This window comes from Poromitra crassiceps (genome assembly GCF_964638095.1).
Source record: "Poromitra crassiceps genome assembly, chromosome: 5".
In the NCBI taxonomy this organism is placed as follows: Eukaryota; Metazoa; Chordata; class Actinopteri; order Beryciformes; family Melamphaidae; genus Poromitra; species Poromitra crassiceps.
In genome coordinates this window covers 21,929,609-21,951,631 of record NC_139642.1, presented here as the reverse complement: position 1 = coordinate 21,951,631, position 22,023 = coordinate 21,929,609, and the positions used below count along the sequence as shown (strand labels likewise).

At 43.3% G+C, this 22,023-nt stretch overlaps 1 pseudogene across 1 annotated transcript; it reads left to right on the top strand.

The window, feature by feature from the left end:
• The first annotated feature begins 498 nt into the window (after positions 1–498).
• On the top strand, positions 499–19,429 carry LOC310776383 (proton-coupled folate transporter-like; annotated as a pseudogene). Its single transcript has 8 exons — positions 499–594; positions 3,832–3,942; positions 5,074–5,288; positions 6,972–7,363; positions 8,742–8,930; positions 9,786–10,075; positions 16,033–16,116; positions 19,269–19,429. The product of its transcript is annotated as a proton-coupled folate transporter-like (transcript).
• The last annotated feature ends 2,594 nt before the right edge of the window (positions 19,430–22,023 follow it).

Here is a 22,023-nt window from a genome sequence, read left to right as displayed (position 1 = left end):
GTGTGTACTTTTAACATTTTAGTGCTATATCTAAATAGTTCTAGTCAGGATTGCCCATTTTTACAATTTTATTTTAATTAATTTTAACTTCTTATTCTAAATATGGCTTCTGGTCAATCCTTAAAACCTCTGACAACTGAACAGAGAAAAGCAGTGTGGAGCAAAGCCTTTGACAGTACTAAACCCAAGACCAAAGCTGGTCCACCTCAACAAACAAAGCAACAATCCCATTCCCGCAGTAAACCTCTGCCTTCTGTCCCTCTCACCCAACCTCAACATGTTAATCAACGTATGGAAAACACCCCAGAAGTGGAACAGCCACCAAATACCCCCAGCCAAACGTCTTGCCCTCAGAGGCTGGATGACAATAACAAATCGGAGGAGATTCTGAAAACAATATTTGAACAAATCCAAACTTTGTTCAGAGACCTTAGTTCTCACATTCAAAAAACGCCGCTCGCTTCATTTGTGCCAGAACTCCAGAACACATTAACAAGAATGAACAATGTGATGCTGAATGGAAACCCTGGCCCAGCTACAGCCAGTCATCAGACATATGCTCACGCTGTGTCTAACAACATGGACTTCACTCTGGTAACCAACCCAAAGAAGCGAATCAGACCCGGTACAAGCCCTCCATCCAACCCACCACCTCAAACTACACAGGAACAAACCACCTTACCCCCACCTATAATCATTGACAACATTAACAGGACAGTCTTCAAAAATGAGAAAGACATTGCTAAGGAAATAATGCGTTGCAAGCCACTGATCCATGTCCAAAAGCTTGTCAACCTGCAGAGAGGAGGTCTGCTGGTCTTCCCAAAAGATCCACACTCGATGAATCAACTTTTGGACCCATGGCCAGAAGATGCATTCAAAAGTACCAATCTCAGTATCAAACTTGCAACCCGACAAGGAGGATCGGAGTCTCAAAAATCAAGCAAACATGTTGTCATTAAAGGACCATCACTCAACATCACTACTGACCAAATCAAAGAAGAACTAACTAATCAAGGCATCCCAATTCAAAAGGCCCATCGCATCATTAGTAGGAAAACGGAGCAGCCCACCACCTTCATCAGGGTCCACCTGACCAACCCTGATGACTCCACCAAACTCATACGGGAAGGATTTTTCATGGATTTTTTTCACTACCGTGTTGAAGAAGCCCACTCTGCACCATCTGTAAAACAATGTTTCAACTGCCAGGGTTTTAACCACATTGCTCAACAATGCAAAAACCAAACCAAGTGTGTAAGGTGTGGAGCAGGCCATTCACACAAGTCATGTGACAAGGCCAAACATGAACCAACATGTGCCAACTGTGGTGGAAGTCACTCTGCTGCTTCCAAGCAATGTCCAACCTACATGTCCATGGCAGGTCCCTCTTCACAGCCTCTCTTTCAGCCCCACTCTGTTCAGAGGGCCTACGGACCCCAACGCACTGACCTACACAATGCCCTAAAGAGCCTGTGCCATGACCAAAAACAACATGAAGCCATCTGGAAATGCTTTGAAAAACACGTCAAATAAATCACTTGTATATAAAAAAAAAAAAAAAAAAAAAAAAAAATTGATAATCTGAATATTTTACATGTCAACATAAGAGGAATAAGAGCAAATAAAGAAGAGCTCCTCCATATTCTACATGAAAAGGATGTTCATGTAGCCTCAGTAAATGAAACGTTTCTCTCGCCAGACATCGACTTCTCACTACAAGGCTATGACATCCTAAGAAAAGACAGGCCCCAGGGGAGAGGCGGAGGAGTTGCCCTCATAATAAAACAATCCATTACCTACAATGAAACCTTCATCTCAATAACCCCAGATCAAACCCAAATAAATGAATTCATCACTGCAAAAGTCAAGCTTTCACCCACATCCAATCTGCTGCTGGCATCAGTCTACTGCCCCCCTGGTGTCATTCCCTCCCTCCACCTGTTTCAAGAGATTCTCGCCCAAGAAAAGAAAGTGATCATTATGGGAGACTTCAACGCTAAACACTCTGTATTCAACAACAAAACTACAAACCAATCAGGCACTGTTCTTAATAACATCCTGGAACAGACTGACCTAATCCCTATAAATAGCGATGAGCCAACACACTACTCTGCCATTCACAACTCTGTAGATATCTTAGACCTCTGTTTATGTACTACTGAAGTCGCTGGAAAAATAATTAAGTTCACTGTATGTGGTGATATAGGCAGCGATCACCTTCCAATTCTCGCCTCATTCAGATTTGTAGCCCAGCCTGTTAAGAAACGAATACAATTTGATTACAAAACCGCAGACTGGCAAGCGTTCAAGCTCCATACAACCAACCACAGTGCTAACCTTCTCCCATGTGGTCCTGACCCCTCTGCCATCGACCAAAGAGCTAATCTGCTTGGACATATACTCCTCACAGCAAGAGAAAGCTCTATGAGTCTGAGAGGTGACACCAAAGGCCCAAAGAACCTGCCTAATCAATTAACCCAACTTATCCAACAGAAAAGGCGACTCAGAAGAGAATTTATGAAAACCAGATCACCTGCCACCAAACAAAAGGTTAACCAACTCCAAACTCAAATACGGACAGCACTTAAAAGAGAACGAGAGAAAACATGGAACAAGTTCTATAACGACTTAAATAATGACCCTAACCCGAAGACATTCTGGCAGAAAATCAATCAACTAAATGGCAAGAAAAGCAACTCAAAAATCACAGTGCTAAAGCATAATGGCCAAATAGTTGAAGAGGATAAAGAAAAAGCCAATGTTTTCAAAGAGCATCTTGAAAATGTCCATTCATGTCCTGAGGATCCCTTATTTGATGCAGAGTGGAAGGCGATCGTAGACCGGCAGGTCCACCTACCCACACATCTACCCCTGGAGACAACATACAACCATCCATTAATCAAACCTGTCACAATAACCGAACTCCAACAGCACATTAAAAAACTCAAAGTGAAAGCCCCTGGCGAAGACACAATAGATAATCGTCTTATAAAAGAAGCACCACCTGAGTTTCTGTCTCAATTAACAGACTTGTACACCCTCTGTCTACACGTAGGCTATTTCCCAAAGCCTTGGAAATCCGCCCTTGTCACTATGGTCCCCAAACCAAACAAAGACCCCCACCTACCTGTCAATTACAGACCCATCAGTCTGCTGAGCAATCTCGGGAAGCTGCTGGAAAGAGTCCTGGCTGACAGACTACAAACCCATCTTGATGATATAGGAGCTCTGGGTGTACATCAGGCTGGGTTCAGGAAAAATAGGTGTACCACTGACAATATTTTACGTTTAGCAGAGGATGTTCAGCGGAATTTCAACAAAAAAGAAGTCACGGTCGCTGTATTTTTTGATATTGAAAAGGCATTTGATAAAATGTGGCACAAGGGATTTGTGTACAGGCTGCTAGACAGCAATCTCCGCCTGCCAAAACAAATGGTCGTTCTTCTAAACAGTTTTTTAAACCAGAGGCAGATTGCTGTGAGGGTGGGAGCCTCAACCTCCAGTACATTTTTACCAGAAGCCGGGGTGCCCCAAGGTTCAGCCCTCAGTCCATTGTTGTTTTTATTGTACATTAGTGATATTTATTACCCACCTCAAAGAGAAGGACAAGTCTCCCAATTTGCTGACGACCTCTGCTATTGGGCCTCGTCAAAAAACTTCCAACTTGCCCAAAAAAAGCTGCAGAGAAGCATCACAGAGATCGAGAATTGGGCCAACATGTGGAGAGTTAAGTTGAATCCCCTAAAAACTCAGTGTGTGCTTTTCTCTAGAACCAACAATCGAAAAGACAAAACAATTATTCTTCAACTATATGGCCAAACTCTGCAGGCTAGTCCCACCGCAAAGTTCCTGGGAGTGACCTTCCAGGAGAACATGAAGTGGACTGCTCACATCGCCCTGGTAGAGAAAGAGGCCAGGAAGAGACTGAACCACCTTAAAGTGCTGTGCAGGAGACATGGTGGAGCTAAACCCGAAATTGCTATTCGTGTTTTCCAGGCATATATCAGACCGCTGTTTGAATATGCAATGCCAGCGTGGTGCAATATAGCAAAAGTAGAAATTAAAAAACTCCAGACTGTCCAAAATATTGCAATACGAATGTCATACAGGCTTCCTAGATATACTAACACAAACTATTGCCACCAGATATCTGGCCTGATGACATTAGAGGAAAGACTTGTCATTTTAGGAAAAAAGTACTTAAACAAAGCTGAGCTGAACCCCTCGCTCCAACCAGCAATACTCCAAGAAAGAACAGGCCCCCCAAGATATATCTGCAGCACCCCCTTGTCCTTCTTAACCCAACAAATTTAATCATTTTATGATTTTATGGTTTTATTCTATTATCATTTTAATCCTCATTGTGAGTTTTATAGCCGGTTAATTATAATGTTTATAAGGTTAATTTTATGATTTTATTCTATTATGTTAACCCTCATTAAGAGTTTTATAGTCGGGCAATCCTGAAATGTAGTATAACATGTTTATAAGGTTACAGGCTATATTGTTTGTTTTGTTTGTTTTGGTGTTCTAACTCTTAATTTCTCCCCTATAGAAAAAAAAAAAAAAAAAAAAAAAAAAATGCATGTGCACACACACACACACACACACACACACACACGCGCACACGCTGGTGAGTAAGGTGATGATGCTGAGTGTAACAGCCTGCCTCCCTGATCCCCTCCGCCCTTCCATCCACTCCGAGGAACAGAGGGACTGAAGAGGACTGTCAGTCCTGAGCTGTCCCTACAAGGTACCAAGATTACTACTACTACTACCCCACCTGGGCAGTAGGCACTGAAAATATGGGGGGAACACAACCACAGCACCCACAGTGTCCCAGGCGAGAATCGAACTCAGGACCTTCTGACTGTGAGGCGACAGCTCTACCACTGAGCCACCGTGCCCCCTACCGTACCGGGGAAGACGTGCCCCTGCTTGGCCGTAAAGAGGAGAGAGACGGGACCGTCCGCTCGGTGGCCTGTTCCAGGCGCGCCGTGTCGGTGGAGCCACTGAGCCACCGTGCCCCCTACCGTACCGGGGAAGACGTGCCCCTGCTTGGCCGTAAAGAGGAGAGAGACGGGACCGTCCGCTCGGTGGCCTGTTCCAGGCGCGCCGTGTCGGTGGAGCCGGTGTTGTTCCTCTCCATGTTCTCCATAGTCCTGCAATCGTCGCTGTCCACGCAGTACCTGTGGGACCGCATCAGCCAAGACCTGGACTACAACGGTGCCAAGGCGGGCGGGGGGTGCGGGAACAGCTCAGTCCCCCATGACCTTCTTCAGAAGGTAACCAGTGTTTACTACATGGACTAACTACTTTAAGTTACTTATTAGCACTGTAGCTTATCTATAGTCTCTTTCTAACCATTAGCCTATTTATGACATGCTACAGACTGCCTACTCTGCTGATTTGGGTCACAACTGGGGATTCATGCAGTGTCTTGGCAGGGTATCTCAGTAGTTCAGAGTCATACGTGTGACATTACACTAATAACGTGACACACATAGTCTATTGAATAGTCTATTACCGCTGTAATAACGGCACACATAGTCTATTCAATAGTGTAGCGATGTGGGTTTGTCAGTAAACATGGGTTTGTCTAGTTCCTTTGGGCTTGCTCCCCTGTTGTAATTTATTCCTGTTGCAGGAACCATCCACAACCCTGTTCCCTCCCCTTCCCCCATACACACAGGTGACAGCCAGTGATTCAATCGCCCATCGAATCACCCGGGTCTGAAGAACAGGGGCTTGGGTGATTCAATCGCCCATCAAATCTACCCGATTGGACTGTTGTCACCCATAGATTCAGTCAGTTTGTCATCAGCCCCATTCCTATCGCTGATAAACCTGCTAGTAGGTTTCAATGGCTGTTATCAAACAACTTTATATTTAGGCAAATTAAACAACTTATGGTTAGGTTTAGGGTTAGGTTAAGGGTTAGGGTGAGGGTTAGGCTTAGGGTTAGAATTAAGCAACAAAAAGTGTTCAAACGTAAACCTATGACTGATAACAAATCGCTGATAACGACCTTCTGCGCATACTAGCAGGTAAGTAGGGCCCTACTGGCCCATATGAATGGGGTGATAAAACGTAGCCTGGGTAAACCCAAAAAATGTAAATGCACGACAATTGCAGTCACAAGACTGATTTCCATTGTTAGTCCCCCTGCCAGATGATACAGGCTTAGAGTCCTGATATAGGGGTAAAAAGTAGCCTGGGTAAACCCATCCCCCACGTGACCTGCTCTCAGACCTGTTCTCAGTCACTAGGTCACCTACGACTGGGAACTGAGAGAGCAGGTCACGTGGGGGCTGGGTTTACCTAGGCTAGATAAAACGCTGATGGGGTGACAACAGTCAGATTGGGTGTGGAATCACCCGGGTCTGAACAGAGCCCTGGGTGATTCAATCAAAATGGACAGCTCTAAATAGGCCTACATTACACCTGGTATTAGAATGTGACTCCACATGCGTTTTGGAGTGACCACTTGTGACCCCACTCTACATGCAAATCAACACGAGGCTACATCATTTCTATGTGGTTTAAGGGGAGATTTAGGCTATAACGATTGTAAGATCGCCCGATGTTCTTATCACCTACAGATGGTTGGTTCTTTATTTAAATGGCCAGCCATTGACTGGTAGCATACATACACATACATACAGTACTGATGTTATTTAGATATTTATGTGATCTACCTACTCCCCCCCCCCCACCCCCCAGATTGTATTGTTTGTTTTGTATTTTCTGTATGTTGCAGGGACCCCAGGAAGAATAGTCTGAATAGTCAGACTAATGGGGATCCATAATAAACAATAAACAATATTGTGTCGGTCTCAAAAATCCCATATCGGTTGGGCCTCTAGTACTACATCTGTCTCATTTTGAGCCAGGGAAAAACCCTGGTCTTGGTGCAGAGGACTAGGATTGAACAGAATGAACACAGACTAAATCTTCTCTGTTTTCAGGAGGTGGAAACCTTGACGGCCCACTGGAGCATGTACATCAACCTGGGGGGCTTCTCTATGGGCCTGTTGGTGGTGCCCCTGCTGGGCTCCTGGAGCGACATGGCAGGCCGCCGCCCGGTGCTCATGCTGGCCAGCCTGGGCCTCTCCCTGCAGGCGGCGGTTTACCTCCTGGTGATGTATCTGGAGCTGCCTGTGGTCGGCTTCCTCCTGGGCAGGCTTCTCAGCGGCTTGACGGGCGACTTTAACCTCGTCTTGGCCGGCTGCTATGCCTACGTGGCCGATACCAGCGACAGGACGTCCCGCACCTTCAGGGTGGCGGTGCTGGAGGCGTGCCTGGGTGTGGCAGGCATGCTGGCCAGCATCATCGGAGGGGAGTGGCGGCGGGCACAAGGGTATGAAATGAAGCGGTTATTGTTCTACAGTTACAGCTCCTAGAAGAACTATTCATGTACAGTATGTGCGCTTTGCACAAAATGAAAAATGACTGCGTTTACATGGACTTGAGTATCCCGGTTATGAGGCTTATCCTGGTTTTGATCATATTCGGGATATGGCGTTTACATGGAACACAGGGACAGCAACTTATTCATATTCCTGTATACATGATAAATACCAGTATCTCGGTTACTGATTACTACAGGCTGTCTGCACGTCATTCATTCACCTATTTTGGACCAAGACTGCACTGCTTTAGTCGCAACTTATTTTTATTAAAAGTTGACTGTGGCTATTGAAAATGAGGCTACTTTGGGTAACAGCAGGCTTATGTAGCACTATACCTGAGTGCCAACATCGCCTTGCAGCTTTGGCTTATCCACATTAATATCGCCAACAATGGGAGAAGAAGACGACAGGAAATATTAAACATGTCCGCCACTTTGACAGCTGTCAGGCTCTCTCTGCCACCGCGTAGAACAAGGAGGCAGTGGATGAAGATACGCAGCCGTGACTGGTTGTAGATCTGTTACGTCACGTCACTTGGCTGAAGCCGCGCCTGCGCAGGTAGTCAGCCCCGGTCAGAAACCAGGATAAGATGTATACATGCAGCGGTATCCCGGTTTCCTTCGGAGTACTCCAGCTAGCACAACCGGGTTTCCCAAAACTGGGATAAGGGCTTATCCAGGTTTCTTGAAGAAAAACTCTGTACATCTTTCAGGACAGGTGCGTCGGGCAAAGAGTGCCGCACACCTTTTTCAAACAAAAACGGTCGGTGACCGAAACGTCACATTAAAACAAATTTGATTGCAATTTAACAGTGTGCGGGACTCTTTTTTCACTTATCCAGGTTTCTGAAATCGGGATATGATGTTTACATGCGCAAACACAAAAACAGGATACTCCAAAACCCCCGACAGTAACCGGGATACTCAAGTCCATGTAAACGCAGTCAGTACAAACATCCGTTAAGACCACGGTGAAGACCCCAAGAAACCAGCATCTTTACTTCCTGGATTTGATGTATTTCCTGTTGAAACAGGATGTTGGGCCAGGACATACTGTATCACAGTGAAGGGTCATTCAATAGTGTCAACCAATGGAATATCAGTCAGGGAGAGAGACAGTTTGATTTGATGGGAGTGGCAGAGAGACAGGACTGTACAGTACAAATATCTGTGATGATTTTATTGGTTGGGTTTTTTATTTACTGGTGTGGCATGAGATCACCATTGAAGATACACTGATTTCTGGGAGTAAAAGTAATGGGAGTTAATCTCATGGAGGCTTTCATGGTTTATTGCTGTTGGCCGACCAGTTTCCTCTTGTATTTAGCTACATCAACCCTTTCTGGCTGGTCCTGGCCACCAACCTGGCTGCGGCTCTGTACACTTACCTGTTTGTCCCGGAGTCCGTCGTACCAGACCCCAGTGCCAGGCTCTTCACCACCCGCCACCACCGTGCCATCTGGCACCTCTACTCTGAAGGAGGCAGTGCCAGCGAGGGCGATGGAAAGTTTCACAGGTAGGGATGGTGATCGTTAATTTTTGATTGATATAGAGAGGCAAAGTGACCGCCTACTTCCTGCTTCAGCACTGTACCAGAGATTTTTTTTCCCATGGACATTTCGTAAAATGCGTATAAAAATAGTTTTACTTCGCCAAACCAAACGGTTCAGCTATATTTAGAATCGGGAGAGACCATAGAACATTTCACTCTGACGAAAAACTTAAAAAAACAACACAGAAAAAATATTTTCTTTAAATCCGCGAGTTTTGGTCTGAGTGAAATGTTATGTGGTCTCTCCTGTTTCTAAATATATCTGAACCATTTCGTTTGACGAAGTAAAACTATTTTTATAAGCATTTTTACTAAATGTCTATGGGAAAATAAATGGCGGATGAAAATCTCTGGTACAGTGCTGAAGCAGGAAGTGACGTTCCACTTTGGCTCTCTATAGATGCCATTTTCGAGAGTGCTTAACGATCCGAGGCTTTATCGATACTTTTCTATTATTTGTTGGAAAAGACGAGATGACAATAAATTCTTAACAGAACTGGTATTCCTTTTATTGCTTAACTGTGAGTCTGTGACTCAATAAAATTGAACACAATAAAATTTGCCTAGCCTGGTACGTGAGACAATTCAATTCTTTGTTTAGTTAAAAGGTAACTCAATTCAAAAACTTTAATTGCAATTATACTGTACGTTTGTGCACCAGTGATAAATGGTAAATGACATGACTCGTCTCTCGAGACATAACGTCGCATTATAGGACTAGCCTCGATAAGCTCGGACCTTATTGATTTTCGTATTTTGAGAAACTATCGATCGATACTTATCGATATAGGGGGTCTCGATCCCAATCTCTGTTCACAGGTGCAAGCTGCGTCTTTACACGCTGTGCTGCTTCTTCATGCTGACCGTCCACCTCGGCTGCCGAGATCTGTTTGTGTTGTACGAGCTGAGCGCGCCGCTGTGCTGGGGCCCGGTGCTGATCGGCTATGGATCGGCGGTTTTCCACCTAGCGTTTCTTAGCAGTCTACTGGGGCTGCGGCTCCTCCAGTGCTGCCTGCAGGACTCCTGGGTGGCTGTGGTGGGCATAGCCTCCAGCATCGCCGGGTTCGTGGTCATCTCTGTGGCCGACACCACCACGCTCATGTTCACAGGTGAGTTAGTGGGTACCAGAAGTGCTTTGGCCGCACCTTGCACAGATTATTAATTGACTCGCATGGTTAAAGAAATAGGTTCCGCGCATGTAAAAAGTTTTCTTCGGGGTAACATTCAGACGCAAAAATAAAAACAGGTTAATGCAACTAAGATGACTCACAAGTCTCTGATTAACACACTACTTACTGTAGCATAGAAATATATATATATATATATATTTTAAGTAGGGTGAATGGAGGTATTATGGGACATAGCGTATTATGGGACACTTAAGCTGTAGAGGCTATATTTTCTTGCCTGATGAGTGAAAATAAAAACTTTTTTTTCTGAGCCCTACCTGTGAAACTACACAATCAAAATCACATGCTCTCATTGGTGTGACATCACATATGTGGGCGGGGCAAGCTTCAAACAGGAGGTTGACCCTGCAGGGCATGAGGTGAGGAAAATGACATAAGCTTTAGCTAGTTTTCATCATAAGGTCATAAAATTCTCATAGCTAATATATTGCACAAACTTTTGATGGAACATGAATATGATGCATGTTTGCAAACAAAAACAAAACAAAAACAAAACAAAACAAAGTTTTATTTTTGGAATTAGGTTGTTTTCATTTTGTCCCATAATAAGAAACACGCTTTCGTATTATGGGACAGTATGTTTTGGTATTATGGGACAGTGCTAAAAGGCTTTGCTAATGAACAAAATTATCAACCTTGCAATAGAGAACCATTGTTTATTCTCTAGAATAGATTAGTGCAGTGGTTCCCAACCTTTTTACACCAAGTACCACCTGAGAAAGTAGTTGGCTCTCCAAGTACCACCATATGACCGACGTTAAAATACAGTCTATTCAGCCAGGCCCGTAGCCAGGATTTGAGAATTACCGAGGTCATTTTAGCGCGGCGTGGGGGGACCAGGGGGGGCTGTGCACCCCCGGATAGAAAATTTTGTCCATTTTAAAGTAAAATGCTTCAATCTGGTGCACTTTGAGAGCAAAATGAAGAGGCTAGATCTATAAAGAACTACATACATCATGTTAGATTAATATCCTCTTTACTGTGCTGTTGCTTTAAAATGATACAAAAAATAAATGTCTCCCCATATGATATAATTTATATTCTGCATACAGGTCACATGGCAGAATACTGCTCAATTAAATACAATGGCCGATCTACACAAACATCACTTACAGGGGAGTTACTTACCCATTCACTTCAATAGAACTGTCCCCAAAGTCTAGCCCCAATCTAGCCTCAATGCAAAATCGGAATGTTGTGAGTTATCTCTCTTCTATAGCACACAGAGAGGAAGCAAATTGTTGCATTTCCGATCAACTGTCACATTAAAACATCAATGACAGATTAATAGATCTGGGCACCGAGGTCATGACCTCGGTGTCCTCAATGGTAGCTACGGGCCTGTATTCAGCTATGCACAGTTCACGCAGGAGGCAAATTTATTCCAACCTGCAGCCTATGTGCAACCTGCAGCAGCTGCACTTGTGCTGGGTTGACTGCTGTCTTCACCTCCTTGTGCTTCATCGTTGCTGCTCTCCTCTACTACAGCTCTTTTACGATTCCCTCCCGTTTTGATCCACTTCATAATTTAAACATTGGGATTCCAGGGATCAAGTACCACCAGCAGGGGGGGCCGCAAGTACCACCTACCTTGAGAAACACTGCCAATAATATTAATAATTATTATTATTATTTCACTTTCACATGTTTGAAAACTACTTCTAATGACCACCATGGATTTTGCACAAAAACTTAAAAAAAAAAAAAAAAAAAAAAAAAAAAAAAAATTTTTTTTTTTTTTTTCACAGAGCCTTCCAAGTACCACCAGCAGGGGTCGCAAGTACCACCTACGGTACGCGTACCGCAGGTTGGGAACCACTGGATTAGTGGTTACCAACAAATAGACAGGCAAACAAAACTGACCACTTCAATTGGTTAATATTAATAGACTCAATGGAATCATCCTAACCCTAACCCCAACCCTAAACATAATCATCCCAGCCTGACCTTCAACTTAATCATCCTAACCTTAACCCCAACCCTCAATTTAATCATCCTAACCCTAACCCCAACCCTCAACTTAATCATCCTAACCCCAACCCTCAACTTCATCATCCTAACCCCAACCCTCAACTTCATCATCCTAACCCCAAACCTCAACTTAATCACCCCAGCCCCAACCCTCAACTTAAGCATCCTAACCCTAACCCCAACCATCAACATACTCATCCTAACCCTAACCCTCAACTTAATCATCCTAACCATAACCCCACCCCTCAACTTAATCATCCTAAACGTAACCCCAACTCTCAACTTAATCATCCTAACCCTAACCCCAACCGTCAACATACTCATCCTAACCCCAACCCTCAACTTAATCATCCTAAGCCAAACCCCACCCCTCAACTTAATCATTCTAACCCTAACCCCAACCCTCAACTTAACCATCCCAACCCAACCCCTCAACTTAATCATTCTAACCCTAACCCTCAACTTAACCATCCCAACCCAACCCCTCAACTTAATCATCCTAACCCTAACCCCACCCCTCAACTTAATCATCCTATATCTAACCCCAACCCTCAACTTAATCATCCTAACCCTAACCCTCAACTTAATCATCCTAAACCTAACCTACTGTTAACTCAACAACTAAGGGGGTTGTTGTGACAGTGAGGGCAGGCCGATTGTTGTTTGAATAGTTTACAGAGTTTTAAACATTAAATAAAACAGTTTAAATGAACATGGAGTCTTCATTTATAAAGATGAATAGGAAAAGTAAGATGTGCATGTCAGATTATATCAAAGTATGAATTAAATAGTGCAGTAAATGCTTACACTAGCCTAAATCCATCATAAGGCATCTGTCCCATAATACGAAACATTGTGTCCCATAATACGAAACATTACAGAAAAAAGGGATTTTGGGTCAGTTCACACAAAAGAGGATGCCACGCCTCCTTGGAATATAATGTAACCTTCATTCCACCTCAGAAGGTTAGGTAACATCTAGACTATTACAGAAATGTATCATGTGTTGGGCCATTTTTTTTAGGGAAAAAGAAAGCTTCCACAAGGCGAAAAGTCAAAAAGTGTCCCATAATACCTCCATTCACCCTATGTTTATTCATTTTTTAGTTATCAGAGGGGCAAACAGTCAGTGAAGAATGCGATAACAAATAATATGCCCTCCGTCCCCAGTCACCCACAACACAACACAACACAACACAACACAACACAACACAACACAACACACACAATCTCCACAAAAATAATAACATCAAAACATAAAACCAAACACACAAACAAAAACAAACGCACAGAGCATCTACAGTAGGCAGAAGGTTAACACTGTAAAAAAAGAAAGTACAGCAGGGGTATGCAGACACAATAAATAGATAAAGGCCCACCACATGTCATATGTCAGACCATGCCAGTCCGCAGAGACCACTCCGAAGGACCCGGGCCCTATCCTCTCCAATATAGTCCAGAAAGGGGATCCAGATTTGAAAAAAATTGAATGGCCTATCCTTGAGCCAAAAGCTGATAGCTTCCAGAGGGAGAAGTTCCATAACACTCCGAATCCACTGCGAAACTGTTACGGCTGAGTCTGAGATCCACTGAAGAAGAACACATCTCCTTGCACTATAGAGAAGCACTTTGAGCAGCTTCAATGAAGAGGAGACTAGGTTTAATGCTGCTGTATGTAGTCCCAGAATGCAGGAGATAGGGTCAAGTGTAATTTTTTCCCCGAATATGGTATCAACTTCTTTACACACTTTGACCCAGAAGTCATGAATAGCAGGGCAAACAAAAATACAGTGGAAATATGAACCTTCAGCGACCTTAGAAATCATTTTGTTAATTAATTAGACATTAATTAGGCTTGTGCTGACAAGCTCCTTTAAGTCAAGTCCTTTACTTCAATTGCATTTTTTTAATTACTTGCATGCATGAGGCAAGACAATAGGCAGCACTTACTAGAGATAGACCGATTAATCGATTAATCGGTGCCGATTATTGGCATTTTTAATTAATCGGCATCGGCCGCTGCCTGCGCTCACAAGGCCGATTATTACAGCAGGGTAAAAACAAGTAGCGTGACAATTTATACTCAAGACAAATTGTATCCCAAACACTGTGTTTGCGAGACTATTCGTCTCCCAAACTCTCTGTTAATAGAATAATACAGTTGAATGAGGTCTCTGACATACGTGCTCTCCCTTAAATAGCCTACGAGTCACTTCTGAAATCTACTGCATAACCCAATGTATTTTTCTATTTCATTAATAAAATAAAATAAATCTAAAGCATGTTACTGGCTAAGATAACAGATAATAGATGTATTTGTTATATTAGATTCTCAATGTTCATGAATGGATAAGGGAATTATAGCCTCCTTGTTTTTTTATCCAAATACTCTCATTCATTATTATATTTAAATCATTGTATTTTATCGAATGCAAAAAATAAAATAAAAATAATAATCGGCATTAGAAATCGGCCATCTGAAAAACCCATATCGGTCGACCTCTAAAAAATCTCACAGCATGAATAGGTGAATCAGGGGGGAAAAAACCTCAGCTGTTCTCTCCCCTCTGTATTTTCTCTATGCTCACAGCCTCAGGTAATAATTAACATTGACCACAAATTGTACTCTGCCATGTAATAAAGTTCTCAGGGATTGTAAAACATTTGCATTTACTAATGCAGTGGCAATCTGTTATTATACAAACACCCGTTTCAAAACAGGTGGTTCCTATGTTGCACAATAACATTATTGTGGTTAATCATGTTAATTATTACAAGAGGCTCCGAGCTTAGAGTGTAGAGTTTCATTCCGACATGTGAATGTGTAACGTCTACAATTACAGGATGATTAACAGCAAAACTTCAATCCAATTGTGCTACTTGTTAAATAATGTTTAGTTATAAAAGGCAAAATAACGCACACCAAAGGTTGTGGTGAGGTGCTGACAGCTGAAGATAAACTTTAAATGAAAGAAAGTGTCGCACTGACTCGCACACTCTGGCTCCATATGCATACTTTAATGATGACGTTTCGGCCCTCCGGCCTTCTTCAAAATCATATATGTATATATATATATATATATATATATATATATTGGTTTAGCTAACTTTGTAATTGTATGGTGTTTGCTGTATACTGTATATGATTGACTAGTCAGTCACTGATTGTTTGCCTCACCCCAATGATCATGTAATCACCACCAGATGTGTGAATAAGGTGTGGCCTAGCCTTTAAAACATTTCCAGTACCTGTTGTTCCAAACTGCTGTTGATTTTGAAGAAGGCCGGACGGCCGAAACGTCATCATTAAAGTATGCATATGGAGCCAGAGTGTGCGACACTTTCTTTCATTTAAAAAATAATGTTTAGTTGACAAAATGACAACACTTTTATGTATATTTTAGAGATCGAAGTACTGACTTTTCAAAAATTAGATATATATCAAACACAATTGGCCGTGTCTGTGGGTGGGAAGCCGGGTAAGGGTATGTGTCCCGGTCGCTGCACTAGTGCCTCCTCTGGTCGGTCGGGGCGCTTGTTCAGGGAGAGGGGGAACTGGGGGGAATAGCTTGATTCTCCCACACGCTACGTCCTGCCGGTGAAACGCCTCGCCCTCGCTGTCAGGTGAAAAGAAGCCGTTGGCCACTGCACATGTATCGGAGGAAGCGTGTTCCAGTCTACAACTCTCCCCAGATCGGCAGAGGGAAATTGGCCAAGCACAACTGGGAAGACAATGGGAGCAAAACCTGAAAAAACGATATAAAACCCCCCCCCAATAGAATCGAAGGGCTTCGACTCCTCTGAGCTCCACGCAGTTTGTCCAAATTAAAGTGTGTGTGTGTGTGTGTGTGTGTGTGTGTGTGTGTGTGTGTGTGTGTGTGTGTGTGTGTTTGGTCTCTCTCCAGGATACGGTGCGTTTTTCCTCTTCGTAGCTACACCTCCTGTGCTCAGGTCGAAGCTGTCCAAGTTGGTGGATCCATCAGAGCAAGGTCAGTCACACTCTGTATGACAGCCTCACTGTTCATATCATCACAAGCACATGGGTCCGCATGAATTTTACTTAATGATTTAGACAATTTAAAATAATTAAATACTGTCGCTATTTCATAAAAGATGGGAAATCTTTGATTTTGGAAAGAGCCTACAGAAACAACCCATTACAGATTTACAACAATCAAGTCTATACGGTAGCAAGTTTGACTTGACCAGGTCTGTCTTTACGCAACAGAGCGCATCTGGAAATGAGTTTGCTCTCAATGCGTTACCCTGTGTACTGGCTCAGTGCGTTACCCTGTGTACTGGCTCAGTGTGTTACCCTGTGTACTGGCTCAGTGTGTTACCACTGTGTACTGTACTGGCTGCAAGGACAGCTGAATAAAAATTGGATAATCTGGGACTAGGGTTGCACCAATCCACATTTTTTCAGTTCCGATCCGATTCCGATACCTGAATTTGGATATCTGCTGATACCGATATTATTCCGATACCAGAGCTATTTTTTCTTGAATATACAGTACAGAGAAAAATTTGGCCAATTGAATTAAAAAAGGGAAAGAAAAATACAACTTGCAAAAAGCAGACAAAATGAAGAAAATATACAAGGCCACTTGTTTGATTCTGCACTATTTAGACATTGCTCCTTTAGATAAGGGTCCTCTGCATGTACCTGGCTCCTATCAATTATCTCACTTTTCTATATAAAATATGACAGCCACAATGCCCAAAGCATTAGAGTAGCAAAGAGGGAAAGGGGACCTACTAATTAAATTATAAAATAGTAGCCTAACAACAAACATTACACAAGAATGTCCATCTGAATTTACTGAAAGGAATTATTGGAATGTGCGTTTACATACAACCGATTTTAAAGTGGCCCTTGGCTTGTCTCTCAAAATACTGTATGTGGCCCTCCACAGAGTATTCCCAGCAAGCAAAATTACGTCATGATAACGTTGTGATGACGTGTTCCAGTGACGTTCAGGACTAGGCCAGATCACATGGTGATTTGGGGATGATTTAGACGTCTACGCGGGAACGTCAAGCTGACGTCGAAATATGACCGTTACCATGAATGGGCATGTTCAGTTATTCTCCTATGTACAGTGTATATTTAGCAACTTTATACATAAAGATATAATTATGTCCAGATTAACAATTTTATGCTACATTTTCAAAAAATATAATACCACCCCGTGTGGGATTTGAACTTGGGATCTACAACTTACAGGCCGGCTACCGCTACGCTAACTGTTCGCTGAAATGTTCTGCTGTAGGTTGGAGTAATATAGCCTACTGTTTCAAAACATGGACCCCTTGTTATTTTTATACCAGTATAACATCCATGGAGTCGGGACAGTTTTATTAAAAACGATAGCTAATTTAATTCAAAACTGAATCTGGAAGAATCATTGAGGGTCCCCTCAAAATTTACAAGTGTCACCAGCCTATAACATAGAGACCAATGTTATTTGTCCGGCTCGGAGGATCGTTCATTTAGGTGAAAATGAGGTTGTAGCTCGTTGTCTACCTTACTAAGATGGGGAGGCGTCGTGTGTGCAGTACACGCTTCGTTTATGAGCTATTGATCCGGGAAGTGCGAATCTGTCAATATATTTGCAACTTTACCGAACTTTTGTGGATCGCACATCACAGCATGTAACAGTTTACAATCTGTGTAAGCAAAACCCCGAAACATGCAACTCCCAACTCAAATATTTACACCTCACAGTGTATTTTCTCTCTTTCAAAACAATCTGGCAACACGATATGCAAGTGAGACAATTGCAGGATTCCCCCGCAATTCATCTCCTCGTAGTCCCACCTCCACGAATAAACAGTTTGTTAATCAGCAGATGTCCACAACTGCTGATCACTCGGATTTTGGATAAAAAATAGCCCAGGCTGAGAAATACGTGATTGATTGCAACCTTTTACTTATCCTCATGGATATTTCAGTGGTGAGTGAAATTAGTTGGATAGTGATACTTGGGCCAGATCTGACTCGTCATGATATGACTTGAGCTGGCCCCGATTGGGCTCTCTCGATTCGTCCGGGTCCGTCCGTGCTTGCTGGGTTGGTTAATCAAGCAAGTTCACTTAGATTTTTCCCCCCATTCACCTAATGATGACGGCACTATTATACAGTTTGTAGACAAGCACCAAGTAGGCACAGCACAGGCAGAACTCATGTGAGTACAATTGTACCGTATGGGATTTTTTTTAGGCAATTTCGAAATGCAGGATGGCAGGGGCAGAGGGCTGAAATTTGGCATGGAGGTCGAGTGTGTGTGTGTGTGTGTGTGTGTGTGTGTGAGTGTGTGTGTGTGTGTGTGTGTGTGTGTGTGTGTGTGTGTGTGTGTGTGTGTGTGTGTGTGTGTGTGTGAAGGTGTGTGTGTGAAGGTGTGTGTAGTGACTATCTGTTCAATTAAAATTGTTCCAGTCACATGCATAGGTTAGAAAGAAGCGGTCTTGACACGTATCCAATGTCCATAAAAAACAGGTTATTGATTGATTGTCCAAACAGTTGAATATCTTTGGGTGAAGGTTCCCATTTATTGCAGGTTTTGATGGTTTACAGAAAAAGAGAGATGTTGGGTTAGTTTACCTTGGTGAAAATACAAAAGTGATTTTCTTTTGCTTATGTGTACGGTAAGAACCGTATAGCTCCCGCCACCTATGCTCCAAACAAACATTATGAATGAATCACCTGTGCTCATTAAAAACACCACCTGACTGACATCATGTGACCACCAGTGTTGCGTCATATATTACCATAAATATGCTACCATCTAGTGGCCAAATAATATGATAACATCTATAAAAATATAAACGGAATTAGATGGAAAATACTGTAATATAATTGAACCATAAATACAAAATATAACAATACAACTAAACATGCTAAATGGCTCCTACAGTGTGTGTGTACAGTATGTGTGAAGGTGTGTGTTTGTGTTCATGCCAATTGACTAAAAGGGGTGTTGGTGCACACATTTCAAAATGCAGGGTGGCAGAGGTAGAGTAGGGTGGGCTGCTCAGGACCCCTGCCATCCTGCATTTTGGAAATGTGCATAATGTGGTCGCAGCGATTGCGGATTCGCACTTGTTTACATACTCGTGTGTGTGTGTGGTTTTGTTCCAGGTGTCCTGTTTGCCGCTGTGGCCTGTCTGGAGGGCCTGTGCAGTCTGGTGGGCAGTAGCCTCTTCAACTCCCTCTACCCAGCCACTCTGAGCTTCATGAAGGGCTTCCCCTTCCTCTTGGGTGCCATCCTCCTCTTCCTCCCTGCTGGAATCATCGGGTGAGTCCGCCGCCCGTGGCCTTCGGCACCGCTCCGTGGCCTCGGCACCGCTCCGTGACCTCGGCACCGCTCCGTGGCCTCGGCACCGCTCCGTGGCCTCGGCACCGCTCCGTGGCCTTCGGCACCGCTCCGTGGCCTCGGCCTGTCGTGTTGTTTGATGCAACAGTGTGTTTCCAGACAGAAAAGCCACACGTGTTCAAGAGCTCAGACAGTAGTTCCCTTCAAGTCTACAAATGAGTAAGACAGGAATTTACAATGGAAATTGTGAAGACCCCAAAACATAATAAAAGTAGAAGTGCACTTGGACAGTGCAGACCTCCGCCAAAGGCAGATACTCCAGTCTGCTACGATATCAAATTTTGTGAATGGGATCAGAACCCTGACCCTGTTGAACCTGTGTCATCATAATAGCATTTTGGCCCATGATGTAACTTCTCACTTTACTGACCATTTTACATGATCATCATAGATGATCTCCAAGTGCCTCAATGCACGTTACAAGAAGTCTTCCTTTAACAGCACCAGAGAGTGTCACTGAAAACAGCAAAGTATCACAAGCTATACTGGGAATTATGGAGCCGACCCCAAAGCACCAACAATTCTACACCAAAAAGAACAACATAGTTCAAATACAACACAATTAAAATACATTTTAATTGATGTTATTTAATATGTTAATACTGGCCGATGTTACTATATTATTTAGCAAAAATATTGTTATCACGCCTGTAAGATAATGCAGTAGCAATAACGTAAGAAGTTATTGTGTTATGGGTTGACGATTTTATTACCGTACTTACGTTATTGGATTTATTACATTTGATTTGATTACATCATGGTCAATTATTACATTTTCGGCCTTTACAGAGATTGCTTACCATGAGACTTTTTCAGTCATAGCTGAAAGGCCACATAAAAGCTGTTTACATACTGTGAGTGGATGGCCAGCTCTCTCCTGCTGCCACTCTGCCTGTTTACTCCTCAATTCTATGGCTCGTCGCTCAGCCATCTTTACAGCTGTGACAAACACTTTTTCCTCAGCCGGTCAGGACAAGTGAAGGACATTCTCAGTAATGTTGTTAAACAACAAGTACTAAACTGGAAAATGCCCTTGGCACCAGAACGCCAGGGTCCATAATACTCTTCTATGAACACACAACAATGTTTTGACATGTTTGTCTGTCTAGGTTCCTGGAATGTGAAGACCAGAAGAGAGCGAAAAGACTCAACAGCGCCCTGATCTGAGCCGAGGAAGAGAGCCGCATCTTATCAGAGGGTCAAGGTTCACCCTGCAGTCAGACTATGAGGTTAGCGCCTCTCAAAGACAGACAGCCATTCTGTCTCTGTCTGTGATGACAAACTTGTCATCTAAATGCAGTCATGGGGCAGCTGACTGCTGTCAGCCAGCACAGGGACTCTTCCACCACTCCCATCAGGGATCAAGACCAAAGGACCAAGTATCAAACCCATGACTGACATTACTGAACAGCTTCCTCTGTCGCACGAGGAGGCTTTGCTGGTATTAAAAAAAAACATAACTTAAGCCATAGCTATATTACAGATATTTCATTGTGACATTTCTACACAAATGTAGCTGATTTCATGAAGATAATGTGCATCGTCGGAAGCTCTCTATGCTATCAATTATTACCAATTTTATTACTTAAAGGTATATAAACATTACTCAAACATGGCATGGGCCATCTGAGTAAATTGAAATGAATGTGTTCAAACCATTAGGACTTTGAACCCTCAAAGTCCTGATGCTGCTGTGTTTTTGTTGACGAGCAAGCAGAAAAATAAGCTTACTCAGCGAATAATATGCAAGTCAGCACCTAAGAATTATAATATGACACTGTAAGCAGATAGATCAGCCTTTCACACACGTGTCCAGACCCAACCATCAGTAATCGCCCTGCAGACAGAGCGAAAGCCAAGAATTTGAAGCCGCAGCCCGGGATTACAGTTACACCTCTACCACCCCCTACTCAATATAGCAGAAAGATTAGTAACACCAGCTCAGTGGCCTTGTGGTTTGAGTGTCCGCCCTGAGACTGGGAGGTTGTGAGTTGGATCCCCGGCCGAGTCATACCAAAGACTATAAAAATGGGACCTGTTTGCCTCCCTGCTTGGCACTCAGCATCAAAGGGTTGGAATTGGGGGGTTAGACCACCATATGATTCCAGAGCGCGTCACTGCTGCCGCTCACCGCTCCCCCAGGGGATGGGTCAAATTCGGAGAACAAATTTCGCACACTCAGGTGTGTGACAATCAGTGGGACTTTACCTTTACCTTAGTTACACCTCTACCACCCCCTACTCAATATAACAGACAGTGAAGTCCACACTCCCTGAAGAATCCCTCCTGCACGAATGAACAACACTGGATAGTCCTGGATAGTCCCGGAGCTCGAGGCCACGGCCAGCAGACATGCAGAGGTCAGGTCAGTCGTTCAGTGAGGGAACAAGAGCTGCCATGAAGGCACAAGGGAAGATCACAGGTTAAGTGAAGTATTAAACTCAGCTACTGCAAATGTATCCGCGTTAGGAGTATTTCTGACCCGTCGTTTGACACTGGGTCGAATCATAAGTTTAAAGC